We start from the raw sequence: 19,099 nt of genomic DNA, 5'->3' as shown, positions 1-19,099 counted from the left end.
TTACAGCATTGCAGACCTTTGGCATTCTAGCTGTTAATTTGTTGAGGTAATCTGGAGAAATTGCACCCCACGCTTCCAGAAGCAGCTCCCACAAGTTGGATTGGTTGGATGGGCACTTCTTTGAGCAGATTGAGTTTCTGGAGCATCACATTTGTGGGGTCAATTAAACGCTCAAAATGGCCAGAAAAAGAGAACTTTCATCTGAAACTCGACAGTCTATTCTTGTTCTTAGAAATGAAGGCTATTCCATGCGAGAAATTGCTAAGAAATTGAAGATTTCCTACACCGGTGTGTACTACTCCCTTCAGAGGACAGCACAAACAGGCTCTAACCAGAGTAGAAAAAGAAGTGGGAGGCCGCGTTGCACAACTGAGCAAGAAGATAAGTACATTAGAGTCTCTAGTTTGAGAAACAGACGCCTCACAGGTCCCCAACTGGCATCTTCATTAAATAGTACCTGTTAGAGCCTGTTTGTGCTGTCCTCTGAAGGGAGTAGTACACACCGGTGTAGGAAATCTTCAATTTCTTAGCAATTTCTCGCATGGAATAGCCTTCATTTCTAAGAACAAGAATAGACTGTCGAGTTTCAGATGAAAGTTCTCTTTTTCTGGCCATTTTGAGCGTTTAATTGACCCCACAAATGTGATGCTCCAGAAACTCAATCTGCTCAAAGAAGTGCCCATCCAACCAATCCAACTTGTGGGAGCTGCTTCTGGAAGCGTGGGGTGCAATTTCTCCAGATTACCTCAACAAATTAACAGCTAGAATGCCAAAGGTCTGCAATGCTGTAATTGCTGCAAATGGAGGATTCTTTGACGAAAGCAAAGTTTGATGTAAAAAAAATCTTATTTCAAATACAAATCATTATTTCTAACCTTGTCAATGTCTTGACTCTATTTTCTATTCATTTCACAACATATGGTGGTGAATAAGTGTGACTTTTCATGGAAAACACGAAATTGTTTGGGTGATCCCAAACTTTTGAACGGTAGTGTATATGCAAAATACAAGTATGAATTATACACTGATAAGTTGCAGCGCTGCAATACCCCTGTTGTGCACAACACCCAAATAAACAAAATAATAAACAAAAGGAGATATTTCGTTGGGGCCCTTAACTGGAAGTTTTACTTGAATAAATCCAGGGAGTGAATGGCTACTGGAACAGTCTTACTTGAATAAATCCGTGGTGTTTCCTGGCTCACAGTTCGTCGAGTTCGCCAACAGGAGGCGCTACGCAGTAAACGATGGACGATTTAGGACGGATGAATCTGCTGACCACATCCGGTCCCAAAATCAAATAGCGGGAAGACGCAACCTTAATGGCTAGGTTGTGGGCCGTGTCCAAACAGCAGTTCGCTAATATAAGAAATAAAAATGTTCAGGCTTGTAACCACGGTAACGACTAGTGACCTGCCAGCTCGCATAGAATGTAATGCAGAAGAGTACAAGTTTAACTGCTATTGCAAAATACATACTACGATTGAAATTAACGTTAAGAAAATTACCACCTACAATATTTTCTACTCACAGAACAAAACGAAACAAACAATGTGACATTTGTAAACATTTCCGAAATACACCAACCTCTAGAAGATATTAAAACCACAGTATAGCAGAGAATTACATTCACATGTTGGGGCTAACGCTAGCTACACATAGTGTGGTGAAGGCTAGTAACCATAGGCTAGTCACATCAACGTTGCAAATATATTTATGAACCACGACATTTAAACTTTTACTTTTCAGGTTACTTAAGATATTCAACACAAAATTTGTTACACGTGGTACTGATAGGTTTACACATGCTTACCTAATATAAGAAATAAAAATGTTCAGGCTTGCAATCACGGTAACGACTGGTGATCTTCCAGCTCGCATAGAATGTAATGCGGAAGAGTACCGCCCAGCAAGCCTGACGTAGGATCACGGTCTCTTAAAGTGACAGTACCGAATTACGCATAAGTACCCATAAATGTAAATTAACTATTGTAATATGATAGGGGGTTACATTAGCACGGGCTAAATGTGTTTGAATGTTAATGGGTTAGGAAACCCAGTCAAAAGAGCTAAAATTATGGCTACAATTAAAAAGGAAAAAACACAGATCAGCTTCCTACAAGAAACACACCCATCACAAACAGCAAGAGAAATTGAAGAGATTTGGATTCAAAAACACCTTAGCTCCCACTGTAATACTCGCGAAAGAGGAGTAGCAATTCTAACATCTAATACGGTTAAATTTGAATGTCAAAAAACAAATAAAAGACAAAGAGGGATGATCTATTATTGCGAAAAGGACAACTGACCAATCAGTGATTACTTTGGTGAAATATATGCACCTCCTGAAAGTGATAAACAATTCTTTAAAAATAAGTAGGCAAGCACACCAGCTTTCCTGCCGGTGTTCAAACCTTATTGAAATACTTTATTACCTCGGAAAAATTGACATTATCCAAGGAATCCAACAGAACACATGAAATGTAAAAAAAGTCATGTAACCGGTTATTTTCTTGCTCGGTGCGGGATTCGATACGGGGTGTACTGTACCACAAGGCGGCATCACTAACCGTTCGGCTAAGGGGTCAGACCCATTAAGTAGGGGCTAACGTGTCTTATTACTAGTTTACAGTCGTCACCCTCCCCCGGAAGTGCGCTCGCGCTTTGTTATTCCCGCGCTCCGAAGAGACTTCTGAGGATCTGCACACTTCCGGATCCCACCGCTGCCACCAATGTAACAGGTTATTTTCTTGCCCGGTGCGGGATTCGAGATGAGGTGTACTGCACCACAAGGCGACATCACTAGCCGTTCGGCTAAAGGGTCAGACCCGTTAGCTAGGGACTAACGTGTCTTATTAGTAGTTTACAGTCATAAATTAAAATAAAAATAAAAACGTCTTTAAAACCCAAAAATGTAGAAATACTTGAAAATGTTAAAAACCAAAGTGAACAACAAGAACAAGTATGTATACAATGTTTATTGCTATTTGCCATTCTAAACCAAATCAAACAATCAAAAGTAACTATTTGCAATACATTCTTCAAGCAAAATGTATCTCTAAAAAGCTTAGCAAAGGACCTTAGCATATGGCCGCTCCTACGCAAATGTCTCCGCAGCAGCACCTTCTCGTGGTACCTCCTGTTTTCACAACTGCTGCGGGGGCGACCGAGTTCCCGGCGGTATAACCGGGTGGGTCGATTGGACTCGTTAGCCTTGTCAGGCAATTCATCTAGGAGAAGGAAAACTCTGATTTAAACCTCGGCGGCCTTGCGGGTATAGTCGTATACGGGAAAGGCTTCGGGAAGAAACCCTGAGAAAAAATCTGCATCCGTCTCCATTGCCAGTCGTCTTAGCTTAGTCTTGCCACTGGTAGTAGGTGGTACGAGAGTGGGAAAGATGATGCGAAACTCTTCCTCACTTTAATCATCGTGCAAGTCACCAGTCATCCATCACAGGATGACTATGGTCCTCGTCGCTGCGACGGACGAATAACATCCATAAAAAGCTAGAAAACTGTTCAAAACCCAATGTAGATGTTAAGTAACTACATAAAGTGTAAAAATATTCAAAGTTGAATCAGTTTATTTGGACTCAACGTTTATTGAGAGAGAAACGTTTCATAACTCATAACTGGCAAAGTCTAAAGCCTTCTTAGACTGTCAAATTCAATTGGTGACAGGGAACGTTTGATTGTTGATGTTTACCGTAAACAAACACATATTGATCAGTACTGAAGGTTTGACTCTCATCATCCACTGGAGCACAAACTATGAGTCATCGGGACGCTGTACCACCAAGCTGACAACGTCCCCACCAACACAGCGGCCGGGGAGAAATCCCACATTAAACAGGCCCTGGTTAACTGTGGGTATCATAACTGGGCGTTTGTTAAAGCCAGGAAGACGCCCACCAGCCAATCGACGAGAAGAGGACAACAGCTTCCTAAGCGTAAACCAGTGGTGATTCCATATGTGGTGGGAGTGTCGGAAAATAATCTGCTGTGTTTGATACAGCCTAAGCAAAAGAGGAGGAAACTCTTGGACCTGAGTCTACAAAGAAGATCTTGTATATCCGGAGTGATTCCTGCCTATAGTAGCTGTTACATCCTGGTAAGACCTCAATTTTAAATATATCTGAAAGTAATTGCTGCTTTGGAGTGAAAATACTCTTACATCTGAAGATGTCACACAGGAACACAAGCAAGAGTCAAGGTGAGGAGCCTGATTTTGTAACTATGGATATACTCAAGGACATGTCGGAGCAACAGAAACACTTTATGAAGAATTTATGAAGAATTTTTATGAAGAGAACCAATTCTCTGATGGCTGAGATTCAAGAGCTAAAGATTAGTCTGAAATGCTCTCAAAAAGACATTGATGAAATAAAGGCTGACCAGACAAAGCATTCAGCTGAGGCTAAGGATCTTGCAAAGCAGGTCCTACAAATCAAATCAAAGCTAGTGGATTCATATGACAATTCTGAGAGAGTGGATTATCTGGAGAACCAAACCCGGAGGAACAATCTCGTCATTGAAGGCATCAAGACCGACAAGCCACATGAGACTTGGGCTGAGACTGAGACCAAGGTCCAAGAGCTATTCTCCTCAAAGCTCAAACTGGACCCAGACACTATAGAGATAGAGCGTGCACACAGGAGTGGAAAGTTCAGGGGTGATCCTAAGAAGCCAAGGCCAGTTTGTGGTTAAGCTTTTATGCTTTAAAGACAAACACCTCATCGTGACAAGGGCAAGGGCTAACCTAAAGAACACTTCAGTGTATATAAGCGAAGACTTTTCAGATCAACTGCGCAAGAAGCGTGCTGAGCTGTTGCCAGCGATGGAGGAGGCAAGAGCTAGAGGGGACTATGCAGTTATTAGTTATGATCGCCTTATTGTGAAACCAAGGAGGGAGGGAAGGAGGATTGAGACCCACTAAGCTGTACAAGAGTTGAATGTTCTGATGTTTGTTTCTCAAATGGAAGATTAGATGAATTATTCACTGTTTTTTAAATTACCAAAGAAGGGTTTAAAATAGCACATCTTAATATATATGCAGTCTTAAATATAAAGTTCATGAGGTGACTTCCTTATTTGAAAATGAGAATTTACACATACTTGCCATTTCAGAATGTCACATACAGTGCTGCTTGAAAGTTTATGAACCCTCCCCACAGGGTCACTGTTTTTGTAAAAAACATTAAAATAAGCTTATTACACATACATCCAAATCCCAATTTGTAAAGCACACCTTCCAAATAATGGACACACACACACAAAAAGAGATATATTTTCATTATTTAATTCAACAAAGGTGGTTTATTTCACAAAACTTGAAAATTTAACATGTGCAAAAGTATGTGAACCCTTGTATTAGTAGCTTGTGGCTCCTCCTTTTGCAGCCATCACTTCAACCAAACGTCTTCTGTAACCCCTAACCAGTCTCTCGCATCTGCTTATGGGGCTTTTTGCCCACACCTCTTTGCAGAACTCAGCCAGTTGAGAGAGGTTGGAGGGACATCTGGTATGTGCCAACTTCTTCAGGTCTTGCCACAACATTTCAATTGGATTAAGGTCCGGACTTTGACTGGGCCAATCCAGAGTACAAATCCTCTTTCTCTGAAGCCATGCCTTTGTAGTTTTGCTGGAATGCTTTGGGTCATTGTCTTGTTGCACAATCCATTTTCGTCCCAGCTTCAACTCCCTGACTGATGGCAGGAGATTCTGGTCAAGAATTTGTTGATATGCCGGAGAATTCATGGTTCCTTGGATAATATGGAGTCGTCCAGGTCCAGAACCAGAAAAGCAGCCCCAGACCTTCACATTTCCACCAACATGCTTCACTGTTGGGAGGAGGTTCTTTTCTTCATATGCAGTGTTGGCTTTTCTCCAAACATGTTGGTTTTGATTGTGACCAAATAATTCTATTTTGGACTCGTCTGTCCAGAGAATGGACTTCCAGAAGGCCTCTGGTTTGTCCAAGTGCTCTCTGGCAAAGTTGAAACGGGCAGCTTTATTCTTTTTTGAGAGCAGAGGCTTCCTTCTAGCAACCCTCCCATGAACGTCATGGCTATTCAATTTTCGTCTGATTGTAGATGCATGCACATTTGTCCCAGATGCTATCAGAGAGGTCTGCAACTCTCTAGAGGTGATGTGTGGGTTGGCCTTTACCTGATGTATTATTTTTCTGGTGCTTCTGGGTGATAGTTTTGATGGGCGTCCACTTCTAGGCAGAGTTGCTGTCATGTTGACAGCCGTCCATTTGTAAATTATATGTCTTACAGTGGATGGATGGAGCTGGAATCTTTTGGAGATGGTCTTATAGCCCTCCCCAGACTGATGGGCTGTCACTACCCTCTTCTTCATGTCCTCGGATATCACCTTTGCTCTCGGCATTGTTGATTTGTATGGGACCACAGTGGTTTGGTTGGTTTCCTCTCTTTTAATTCATGCAGGCCAAACCCTTTCCCAAGGATGTCTCATTTCATTGGTCTGCTCAAATGATTAATTAAGCACCCAAATGTGTTTCACCTCAGTCTGTTACCTGCTTGACTTAACCAATGCAGCTGGGGGTTCACTTACTTTTGCACATACCCTAATTCCATGTTTCATGTAGTTTTTGGGCTACTTAAACAAGTCCCACTAAACAATTAGATGCAATTGATAAACATATATCTGACATTTCATATATAAAAACTGGTGATGATAAAATAAGAAAATCATGGTAAAACAACAGAAACATCTAAACTGCTCAAGGGGTTCACATACTTTCAAGCAGCACTGTAGATCCATCGGTAGATGTAAATGAAATTGCTGTGTCAGGATATAGTGTTTTTAGAAATGATAGAAACAGCTATGGTGGTGGTGTGGCAATATATATCCAGAACCATATACCTGTCAGGATAAGAGAGGATCTTTTGACTTCAGCTATTGAGCCCTATGGATTCAAATACATTTACCTCACACCAAACCATTTCTCTTAGGGTGTTGTTATAGACCACCAAGTGCAAATGCTCAGTACTTAGAAGATATATGTTACATGTTGCAGAAAGCTACAGACTGTGATAGAGAGATGTATTTTCTAGGGGATTTTAATATAGACTGGCTCTCTGCAAAATGTTCATTGAAAAGGAAGCTGAGTGATATTGCAAAGGTGTGTAATTTATTTCAGGTGGTGAATGTACCTACTCGGGTGTATACAACTGTGCAGGACAAAAATCAGCAACCTGTATTGACCACATTTTCACTAATGCTAAAGAAATGTGCTCAAAGGCTATATCAATTCCAATTGGCTTTGGTGATCACGATATGGTGGCAATTGTTAGGAAAGCCAAAATACCAAAAGTTGTACCTAGAGTTGTTGTTCAAAGATCTTTTAAATCTTTTTATGAGAATGATTTCATTAGGGACATAAATAGGGTACAATGGGTGTAAATACAATGGGTGTAAATAATGTGTTTAAATACATGATGTGGATGCAGCACTTGAACTTTTTACAAGTATGTTTTTAGAAGTGGCTGACAAACATGCTCCCATTAAGAAATTCACAGTAAGGAAAAGAAAAGCAGCTTGGATTGATGAGGAACTGAAAGCCTTGATGGCCCAGAGGGATAAAATGAAAACTGAGTCAACTAAGTCGGGTAATGCAACTGGTTGGAAGTCATACTGTTCACTAAGAAACCAAATGACAAAAATAAATAGAAAAAAGAAAAGAAGGTATTATCAAAATAGGATGAATGAAATTAAACATGATGAAAAGAAACTGTGGAAAACTTTAAATGAGCTAATGAGTAGATCGGGGGGGGGGGATACACCCTCCTTCCTAGAGTCAGATGGTACCTTCCTAACTAAACCTCAAGATATTGCTAACTATTTAAGTGACTATTTTGCTGGAAAGATTGAGAAACTAAAAAATAAAACAACAACTTCAGATAACAAACTTTCAAAACAATTGATTGACAATTTTATGAAAAATAGAGGTTGTGAATTTGACTTTCAAGCTGTTCAAGTGAATACAGTAGAAACACTTCTTAGTAGTGTAAATAGTGAAAAACCCTCAGGGTTAGATAACCTTGATGGGAAACTCTTAAGAATGATTTCTGGCCCTATTGCATTACCCATATGCCATATTTTGAACCTAAGTTTACAGAAGGGTGTATATCCATGGCATGGAAAGCTGCAAAATTTATTCCTTTACCCAAAAACAAGAAGGACATGTTTACAGGTGCTAATAGCCGTCCTCTCAGCATCCTTCCGGTGCTAAGCAAGCTTATGGAAAGAGTTGTGTTTGACCAGGTTTTATCTTATTTTTCTGTTAACAAACTCTGAATTTCAGCATGCCTACAAAAAAGATCACTCCACAAGTACTGCTTTGATGCAGATGACTGATCAGTGGCTGAGGGATATAGGCAGGAAAAGGATTGTGGGTGCTGTGCTAATTGATTTTAGTGCTGCGTTTGATTTAATAGACCACAACATCCTTTTAATGAAACTTGCTGCTTATGGCTTTAATAATTTGACCCTTAATTGGATGAGGAGCTACTTATCAAACAGAACAGACTGTTTACTTTAACAGTAGTTTTTCTATTGTAAGGACAGTATAGTGTGGTGTTCCTCGGGGAAGTTGTTTGGGCCCATTACTCTACTCTATTTTTCCCAATGATATGCCACTTGTTTTGAGTAATGCTAGCTTAGCTATGTTTGCCGTTGATTCCACAGTGTATATGTCATCAAACAGTGTGGATGAGTTAAATGTTCTATTGGAAAATTATATGAAATTAATTTTGGACTGGGTGACCAAAAAACATCTAGTTTTGAATGTATCAAAGACGAAATGTATTGTTTTTGGCACAAACCATGCATTAAGAAGTCAGAACCAATTAAGCATATCTATCACGGGCAGCTGCATAGAACAAGTTACTGAGGCTGAACTTCTAGGAGTCATTCTTGATGAACAACTATCGTGTCAGAATCACACAGACAAAATAATTGGAAAAATGGGGAGAGGAATATCTATGATAAGAAGATACTCCTCTTTCCTTACGCCAACTACCATCTTACAGGTTATACAAACCTTGGTTTTGTCACACCTTGACTACTGCCCAGCAATCTGGCCAAGTGCAGCAAAACAGGAGCTAAACAAGCTTCAGATAGTGCAGAATAGAGCAGCACGTTTTGCACTCAGGTGTTCAATGACAAAAGGTATAGACCAAATGCACCGTGATCTTGCCTGGTTTAAAGTAGAAGACAGATTAACACGCAGTCTTCTAACGTTATTCAGGAATATAGTTGCGTCAAAACAACCCTACTGCCTGTACTCAAGAATAACTTTTTCCCAGGACAGACAGGAACATGGAATAAGACAAGTTAGCAGGGGTCATGTTACAATTCCTCAACCCAGAACAAATGCAATGAAAAGAACTGCTATGTATAGGGCCATTTCACAGTGGAATAGGTTGCCATAGTACGTTATTACTCAAGTAACAAGTAAAGAAAGTCTTAAAAAGCAACTTAAGAGGTTATTTTTAGGTACAGACATACAAAATGTCTAAAATGTCCAATACATAACTTTTTATATTTTTACTCTGAAATGTGTAGCTCAAAGCAGTTGGTAGGAGTAGTCTGTGATAGATGCTACTGTAAGTGTGTGTGTGGGAGGGGGGGATTATGTATTTGGCTTCTCTAATAATAATGGTTTAATTGAGGTGGGTGGGATGGGGTGGGGGATGAATTTAATTTATGATGCAATTGTGTTTATTGTGTTTATTGATGTATGCGTGCATGTGAAAGCATGTGTATACATGGATGTTGTTGTAGGAAGTTTTTAATGTGGACCCCAGGAAGACTAGCTGTTGCCTTGTGTAACAGCTAATGGGGATCTAAATAAACATAAACATAAAGTTGAGACAGGCCCAAACACCGCGCTCGGTTGCTTTCAAACCCCAAAACACGCTAAGCCAGAAGTTGGTCTACCCCAAGGATCGGTGCTTTTTTTACATTAAAGATGAACAAACAAACCAGATGCACACCTGCGTTCTTCCCTGTTTAAGTAGAAAAGCTAGGATAAGACAACATAAGATAAGATGTCTTTATTTATCCTCAAGGGAAAATCGTTTTGTTCAGGTCAGAGTGTACAGCAACACACACACAACATAGATAAACAAACATAAAAGATCAGGTATCGGCTAGAAGTTGGGTTTAAAAACAAAGCAAGGATAAGAACAAGACAGTCCTGGGCAGGGTGGGTGCAGTTGAAGGTGAAGGTGGAGGTTTAGAGCAATAGGTCCAGGTATTCTGGGGCAAGAGAGAGGTGGCTGGGGGTGTTCTTCAAGTAGGGAACACGATATCTCCTGACACAGGGTAGGCTCTTCAAGCAGGTGTTGAGATCGTGTTTTATCCCTGGCAATCTTTCCTGCTTTACTCACTGCCCACTGCTTGTACAGCAGTTGGAGACCTGAGCACCATTGTCCATAGAGCTAAGACCTCAGCGTTGTCACCCTCTACAGCTTGCTCTAGTTGGCCTCAAACACCCGTCCATACCAGGCCAGGAAAGAGAAAGTAAGGAGACTCCCAGTATGGCAGATGTAAAAGCTGCAGAGGATGGCAGGGGCTACACCCAGACACCTTAGTCTCCGTACCAGGTAAGTTATCTGCTGGCAGCTCAAGACAATACTTATTGTGTCGTCATTGAAGGTCAGCCTGCTGTTGATGGCGGTCCCCAGTTGAATATATATACTGAGTATATAAATTGAGATACAGATGCACATGAGACAATACATCTTAATTTTTCTTTTAATGGGAACCATGCCTACTAGTGTGATCATATTCATATTCTGAAAAAATTAGTACAGAATCATGAATGCTTAAAAGTCCCTAACCCCCTTCACATTCTCGTGACATCTGTATGTATTTTGATGTGTCTCTGCATGTTTCCTCTTTCAGAAAACCCTTTACCACACACGGAGCAACTGAAGGGTTTATCTCCTGAATGTATTATCATGTGTCTCTGCATACTTCCTCTTTCAGAAAATCCTTTACGACAGACTGGGCAATGGAAGGTTTCTCTCCTGTATGTATTCTCATGTGTGACTGCATATGTCCTCTTTGAGAAAACCCTTTACCACAGACTGAGCAACTGAAGGGTTTCTCTCCTGTATGTATTATCAGGTGCATCTGCATACTTCCTCTTTGAGAAAACCCTTTACCACAGACTGGGCAACCGAAGGGTTTCTCTCCTGAATGTATTATCATGTGCCTCTGCATACTTCCTCTTTGAGAAAACCCTTTACCACAGACTGGGCAACTGAAGGGTTTCTCTCCCGTATGTATTCTCATATGTGACTGCACATGCACTCTTCGAGAAAACCCTTTACCACAAACTGGGCAACTGAAAGGTTTCTCTCCTGTATGTATTCTCATATGTGCCTGCATATGTCCTCTTTGATAAAACCCTTTACCACAGACTGAGCAACTGAAAGGTATCTCTCCTGAATGCATTATCATATGTTTCTTCATATTTCCTCTTTCAGAAAACTCTTTACCACAGAATGAGCAACTGAAAGGCTTCTTTCTTGTGTGTATTATCATGTGTGTTTGCATAACGTGTTTATCAAAAAATCCTTTACCACAAACTGAGCAACTGAAGGGTTGATTCTCAGCAGATTGCCGATTACTGATTTCATTGTTCTCTGTTGTGTCCAAACATGAGTGAGGTTTTCTAGTCTTGTTCCGACCATCATCATTGTCTTCAGTCTCACTTTCACAACAGTCTGAAGAGAGATATCCATCACTAGTTGGTTGTATATCACAATCTTGATTGAGGTTACTGGCTGGTTCTATTGGTCCAAAGTATTCTCCATCAGTTTCTGGTTTCATCTGCTCAGTTAAGGTGCTGGCTGGAGGCTCTGCCTCTCTTTTCTCTTCAGTTTGGCTTTGATGAAGCTGAGAGGATTGAGCTCTCTCCGCATCATTTTCTCTCCTCACAGGGACAGGAGGAAATGACAGCTCGGTAATGTCAGCCTTCTCCTCCAGTCCTTCAAGCTGCTCTTCCTCCTGACTGCTCCAGAGTTGCTCCTCCTCCTCTTTAATGTGTGGGGGCTTTGGCTCCCCCTGGTCCAGGATGGGGCTCCACTCCTGCTTCACAGAGGGAACCTTATCTTCAGAAACAAGGAACTGCTGGAGGTCTAGAGGGGAGAGACATATAAACATTAAGGGAAACTATGACTGGACACCTTTAAATAAAATCATGGGCAATGCAGTATTAAGTGATATCCAAAGGAATTGAATCAAGTGCAATTGGACTTGGTATATATCCGTGAAGACGTTTCGCCTCTCATCCAAGAGGCTTCATCAGTTCGTGCCTTTCTGACTAGACCAAGCTAGTCTGACTGGCTGGTGATGAAACTCAGATATTTATCCTCTTTGGAGTCGTTATCAGAGCTATTGATGTCCATGGCTCTTTGTGTTCCGATGTTTAGCAACGCCCGTCGTTATCCGAGGTATTGATATGCATGGCTCTTTTGGGTTCCGATGTTTAGCCACGCCCGTCGTTATCAGAGCTATTGATGTGCATGGCTCTTTGTGATCCGATGTTAAGCAGCAACAGTCGTTGAGGCTGACATGTCGTTGAGGGTGTTAGTTTCGACTTCGTTAGTGCTCCATTCAGTGGTCATGAGTCGTTGGAGCCGTTAGTGACCGACTGTTGTTCTTGGAGGCTAAGCTTCTTGATTCTCCTGGGTAGAGATGAAAGGATGGCATTGTAAGTGGGAGATAGGTGGTGTCGCAGACCTCCTCCTCTGTTGAGGGATGGTTTTTCCAGTTTCGCATAGATGGCTTCCTTCACCCATCTTTCAAACTATCTATCTTCCCTGTCCAAAATGTGTACGTTGCTGTCCTCGAAGGAGTGTGTCTTCTCCTTTAGGTGTAGATAAACTGCTGAGTCTTGTCCTGAGGAGTTTGGCCTTCTGTGTTGGGCCATCCGTTTGTGTAGTGGTTGTTTGGTTTCTCCTATGTAAAGGTCAGTGCAATCCTCATTGCATTGTACAGCATACACCAGATTGCTTTTTTGGGTGTGTGGTACACCGTCTTTGGGATGAACCAGTCTTTGTCGGGAGTGTGTTGCTGGGTTTGAAGTATACCAGGATGCGGTGTTTGTTAAAAATTCTCCTGAGTTTCTCGGAGACCCCAGAAACATATGGGATGACTATGTTATTCCCTCTGTTCCTTTTCTCCTCATCGCTCACCCAGTTGGTCTTTTTGGAACGTGTTGCACTTTTCACAAAGGTCCAACTGGGGTAGCCGCAGGTTTTTAAAGCTCCCCTCAGGTGTTTGTGGTTCTTCCCGTTGGGCCTGAGTGCTGCTGGGCACATTGTCGGCTCTGTGTTGCAGAGTTCTGATGATGCCCAGTTTGTGTTCCAGAGGGTGGTGCGAGTCGAAAAGTAGATATTGGTTTGTGTGTGTAGGTTTCCTGTAAACCCCAATGTGGAGGCTCTTGTCTTCCCCAATGTGGATGTCACAGTCCAAGAAGGGCAAACTGTTGTTCTTTACGTCTTCCCTTGTGAACTTAATGTTCTTGTCCACTGAGTTGATGTGTTTGGTAAATGCTCGCACCTCTTGTGTTTGGATTTTGACCTGTGTCGTCCACATATCTGAACCAGTGGCTCGGAGGTGTTCCTCTGAAGGAGTTCAGGGCCCTGTGTTCTACCTCTTCCATATATACACTCACTGGCCACTTTATTAGGTACACCTTGCTAGTACCGGGTTGGACCCCCTTTTGCCTTCAGAACTGCCTTAATCCTTCGTGGCATAGATTCAACAAGGTACTGGAAACATTCCTCAGAGAGTTTGGTCCATATTGACATGATAGCATCACGCAGTTGCTGCAGATTTGTCGGCTGCACATCCATGATGCAAATCTCCCGGTCCACCACATCCCAAAGGTGCGCTATTGGATTGAGATCTGGTGACTGTGGAGGCCATTTGAGTACAGTGAACTCATTGCCATGTTCAAGAAACCAGTCTGAGATGATTCGAGCTTTATGACATGGCGCGTTATCCTGCTGGAAGTAGCCATCAGAAGATGGGAACACTGTGGTCATAAAGGGATGGACATGGTCAGCAACAATACTCAGGTAGGCTGTGGCGTGGACATGATGCTCAATTGGTACTAAGGGGCCCAAAGTGTGCCAAGAAAATATCCCCCACACCATTACACCACCACCACCAGCCTGAACCGTTGATACAAGGCAGGATGGATCCATGCTTTCATGTTGTTGACGCCAAATTCTGACCCTACCATCCGAATGTCGCAGCAGAAATCGAGACTCATCAGACCAGGCAACATTTTTCCAATCTTCTATTGTCCAATTTTAGTGAGCCTGTTCGAATTGTAGCCTCAGTTTCCTGTTCTTAGCTGACAGGAGTGGCACCCGGTGTGGTCTTCTGCTGCTGTAGCCCATTTGCCTCAAGGTTCGACGTGTTGTGCGTTCAGAGATGCTCTTCTGCATACGTCGGTTGTAATGAGTGGTTATTTGAGTTACTGTTGCCTTTCTATCAGCTCGAACCAGTCTGGCCATTCTCCTCTGACCTCTGGCATCAACAAGGCATTTTCGCCCACAGAACTGCAGCTCACTGGATATTTTCTCTTTTTCGGACCATTCTCTGTAAACCCTAGAGATGGTTGTGCGTGAAAATCCCAGTAGATCAGCAGTTTCTGAAATACTCAGACCAGCCCGTCTGGCACCAACAACCATGCCACGTTCAAAGTCACTTAAATCACCTTTCTTCCCCATTCTGATGCTCGGTTTGAACTGCAGCAGATCGTCTTGACCATGTCTACATGCCTAAATGCATTGAGTTGCTGCCATGTGATTGGCTGATTAGAAATTTGCGTTAATGAGCAGTTGGACAAGTGTGCCTAATAAAGTGGCCGGTGAGTGTAAGTTGGCCACAATGGGAGATACTGGTGAGCCCATTGCACAGCCGTGTTTCTGTCTGGAAAACTGGCCCCTGAATTGGAAATATGTAGTGTTCAGGCAAAGGTCCAGTAGTTGGCAAATCTGGTCTGGGCTGAGGTTGGTCCTATCCTGGAGGGTGTCGTCCCGTAGCAAATGTTGCCCCACAGTTTCCAAAGCCTCCATGGTTGGGATGCAGGTGAATAACGAGGTCACGTCGTAGGATACCATGGTTTCATTTGGTTCCAGTTTTATGCCTTGGACCTTGTTCACAAAGTCAATGGAGTTTTGGATATGGTGAGGTGTTTCACCCACTAAAGGGGTCAAGATGTTGGCTACATGTTTGGCAATGTTGTACATGGCCGAGTTTAGAGAGCCATGGACATCAATAGCTCTGATAACGACTCCAAAGAGGATAAATATCTGAGTTTCATCACCAGCCAGTCAGACTAGCTTGGTCTAATCAGAAAGGCACGAACTGATGAAGCCTCTTGGATGAGAGGCGAAACGTCTTCACGGATATATACCAAGTCCAATTGCACTTGATTCAATTCCTTTGGATAACCATGACCTGGACGAGTGAGAACATTCACAGACAATATTAAGTGATATCCTTTAGAGCAGTCACTTTAACAACCCCCCCCCCTCTTTCTCCCTAATTGTACTCGGCCAATTACCCCACTCATCCCAGTCTCGCAGGTCAACTGCCAATGGCTTATTTGAGCATTTAAGCAAAGGCAAGACTGTGTTGGGCCTCACACTTGCCTCTGCTGTTATTGGAGAGCTTGAACGCCTAAACATTTCACTGCAGAAGAAAACTCAAACTGTCTCTGGTATGCAGGCTGCAGTCGAGTGTGTGCAGTCATCTCTTAGGGGGAAGAGAAATAACGAAAGCTACTTTGCAGTGTTTGAGAAAGCAAAAACATTGATTGACTCCATTGAATTCATTGAGACACACTCAAGACGATTTGCCAGTAAAGCAGTGGATCACTGTAGGGCAGAATTTTTTAAAGTGTTGGATGGTGTGGCGGTTGAGTTTGGCGACCGTTTTGACCAGGACAGTCTAAATGTCCCGCAAAAGTTGGAAAGGGCGCTTTTCACTGGGAAGTTGGATGAGTCTCTAGATCAGTACCCTGAACTGTAGCAGCAGTGGAGAGGCAGCAGAGGTCCTCAGGAAGCTTCCAGTGGAGGTGCGGGGGTTGTTTGACCAAGTTGAGGTGCTGATCAGAATTTTGTTTGTGGTGCCAGTGTCTTCATGTGAGGCTGAGAGGAGTTTCCGTGCACTCCGCAGGTTGAAGACTTGGCTATGGGCTAGCACGGGCCAAGAGAGACTGAACAGCGTAGTTGTCTGTAATGTACACAAAGACAGACTGGACAGTCTCAAGCGGGAAAATATCTGCCAGCAATTTGTTGGACCCATTGTAACCCGCAAACATATGTTTGGTTGTTTTGTTCATTAGTTCAGTAGTGTGTATAGCAGTGGTTCTCAGCCTTTTTTGGGTACTGGAACCCCTGCATATTTTGAAGCAAGGCAGACAAGGTTTTGAGTGGTCCTAAGGGACCATCACCTCCTCTACGTTATATGTAAAGTTACTGGAAACCTTATGGTACTGAATATGTTCAGGACACTTTTTTATTTCACGGACCCCTTGCAATTACACCAGGCACCCCTGTTTGAGAACAGTGGTGTATAGTATGATTTTGATTCTTTTGTAGTTTTCGGTTTTTTTACTACATGACAGTACACTTAGTAATTATTTATTTTATGTTATGTTATTTTATTTTAAATTGCAAACTTTGTGTGACATACTTGTCCATAGCTGTTTTTGAAGAGTTGAGACAGAGTGAACAATAAATTAAGTATTTTTTAAGGATATTTTGGTTTATTTGTTTGGGTTATTTATTTCGCTTTTAGAACTGTAATTATTTTGTAACTTTTTGTTTCTTATAAAGCTATTGTAGTAGACTCAGGTCACTGGCACATATTTAATGACTACATAAATGTATCAGAAAAAGTAAAATAAAAAGGTCAATTCAATACTGAGACCAAATTTGTGACGTTTCTCAACGGACATTCTTTTAGATGAGATCACACCATGCTTGTTGTATTTACGAAAACTGCACCAATACAGTGTATAGTATCATTGCCACCTACTGGCCTTTCTTGGTATTGCTGGTTGTAAATACAAATACCTGCGTACATATTGGACTTATAAGGAACACTGCTATAACTATTAGTAATAGTAGTAGTAGTATAATGATTTAAACTTTTGAACAAGTTGTGACAACCCTTTACTTAACTACCTATCAATTATCCAGTAGTAGTAATTATGGTTCCTTAATATACATTTAACATATTACAACGTAGGCTATGAGTTACATCACCACTTTTGGTGTCCCCCTCAGGAATTGCGCTTGAGAAAATTTAATGTAATTGTCCCCTCCAAAGTTGATAGCAGATTTTCGCCCCTGAACACGGGGATTCAATATGGCGATCCCCGTGTTGGTAGGCAACAGAACAGACCGCTACACTACCCAGATGTGACAAAATCCTTTTTGATAATGGAAGATAAATGTAGGCGAGTTTGAATTTATATTCGAATATCAAGGCTAAATACCTGGTCTACCGCCGGGCCAGTAGTGAGTTGTCAAATATGTTTTTCCATTTGTAATATAATTGTATGGAGAAGTGGGCATTAGAGCACAAGCAGAGACAGGGTATGTCTCCTGGTCGCTGCACTAGCACCTCCTCTGGTCAGTCGGGGCGCCTGTTTGGGGGGAGGGGGAGGGGGAACTGTGAGGAATAGCGTGATCCTCCCACGTGCTACGTCCCCCTGGTGAAACTCCTCACTGTCAGATGAAAAGAAGTGGCTGGGAACTCCACATGTATCAGAGGAGGCATGTGGTAGTCTGCAGCCCTCCCTGGATCGGCAGAGGGGGTTGAGCAGAGATCGGGACGGCTCGGAAAATAGGGTAATTGGCCAAGTACAATTGGGGAGAATTTTTTTAAAAGGTCTAATCAGCAAAATTAGCTGTTTTTAGAACCAGGTTTTCTAATAATTATGAATGTTTATTTTCACTCAGACTTTTGTGGATGCTTAGGGTGCGCGCACCAAAAACTACGTCAGCACGTCTCTCGGGGACGCACATAGCAACCGTCTACGTGCTTCTCTAACGAGTATATTTTAGACAAGTCGTCAGGCAGAATTGACAGCCAGAAGAAAAAGCGAGGTGGAGCCAAGGGAGAGGATAAAAGAGAAAGACCCTTATCACGGATGCAGCTAAATGTCAGAAAATAAGCAGCAAAAATAATGGGCGGCGTGGCTCAGGAGGTAGCGCGGATCATCTAGTAATCGGCCGCAGGTTCGATCCTCGACTCCTGCGGAGAGCTTTTCAAACTATCCTTGAGCAAGACACTGAACCCCTAACTGCTTGTGATGAGCAGGCTGGTGCCTTGCATGGCAGCCTCCACCACCAGTATGTGAATGTGAGGCATCCACTGTAATGTACTTTGAGTGGTCAGTAGACTGGAAAAGCACTATATAAATGCAGTCTATTAACCATTTATCATTTAAGCAAAACTTCGCCAGTAAGGGACCTGTCAGTCAAAAACACGCGCGCGCGTGCGCGCACTCAACACAAAACTGGAACTATCCTCCCAGATGAACATAATGGCCAACATTATGTTGATCTGGGTACCAGACTACCCGTACAAAAACAAATAGGGTTAGCCTACAAATTTAGTGGTCTGGTGTCTTGATGCATGCTCAATAATCCAGGTAATAATCTTCAAGGAAGGTTGAACCAGTTCATCTGATTCAGCAGGTTCAGCGGTCTGGTGGTTTTGCTCACGGTGGCCTGGGACGCAGTCAAATTCCCGGCCTGAATTATTGTTTCGGTCCGCCCCGCTAACAAATATCAATTTAGAAAACATTGTGCTAACTAAATGATCCTGGTGAAATGACCTAAAAGAATAGTTTGCCCAGTTTATTCGTACGAACCTGATTTGTATATCCGTACTTCAGGCTTATAAATGGCGTCCAGTAGTTTCCTCTGACGAGAATTTTCCTCCTTTAGACGTAAGATTTCAGCCTCATAATCTGCGATCCTTCTTTCAAACTTCAAACACATTTCCGTGATGGGCTGATCCAT

The 19,099-nt window shown here is 42.3% G+C and overlaps 1 pseudogene; it reads right to left on the bottom strand.

The window, feature by feature from the left end:
• The window catches only part of LOC130115256 (zinc finger protein 135-like), a 38,689-nt pseudogene extending 19,590 nt beyond the window's left edge, over nucleotides 1-19,099 (bottom strand).

The sequence above is a fragment of the Lampris incognitus genome, chromosome 7 (genome assembly GCF_029633865.1).
Source record: "Lampris incognitus isolate fLamInc1 chromosome 7, fLamInc1.hap2, whole genome shotgun sequence".
In the NCBI taxonomy this organism is placed as follows: domain Eukaryota; kingdom Metazoa; phylum Chordata; class Actinopteri; order Lampriformes; family Lampridae; genus Lampris; species Lampris incognitus.
Note: the sequence above shows the minus strand (reverse complement) of the source record. Positions and strands in the feature narration are given on the sequence as shown.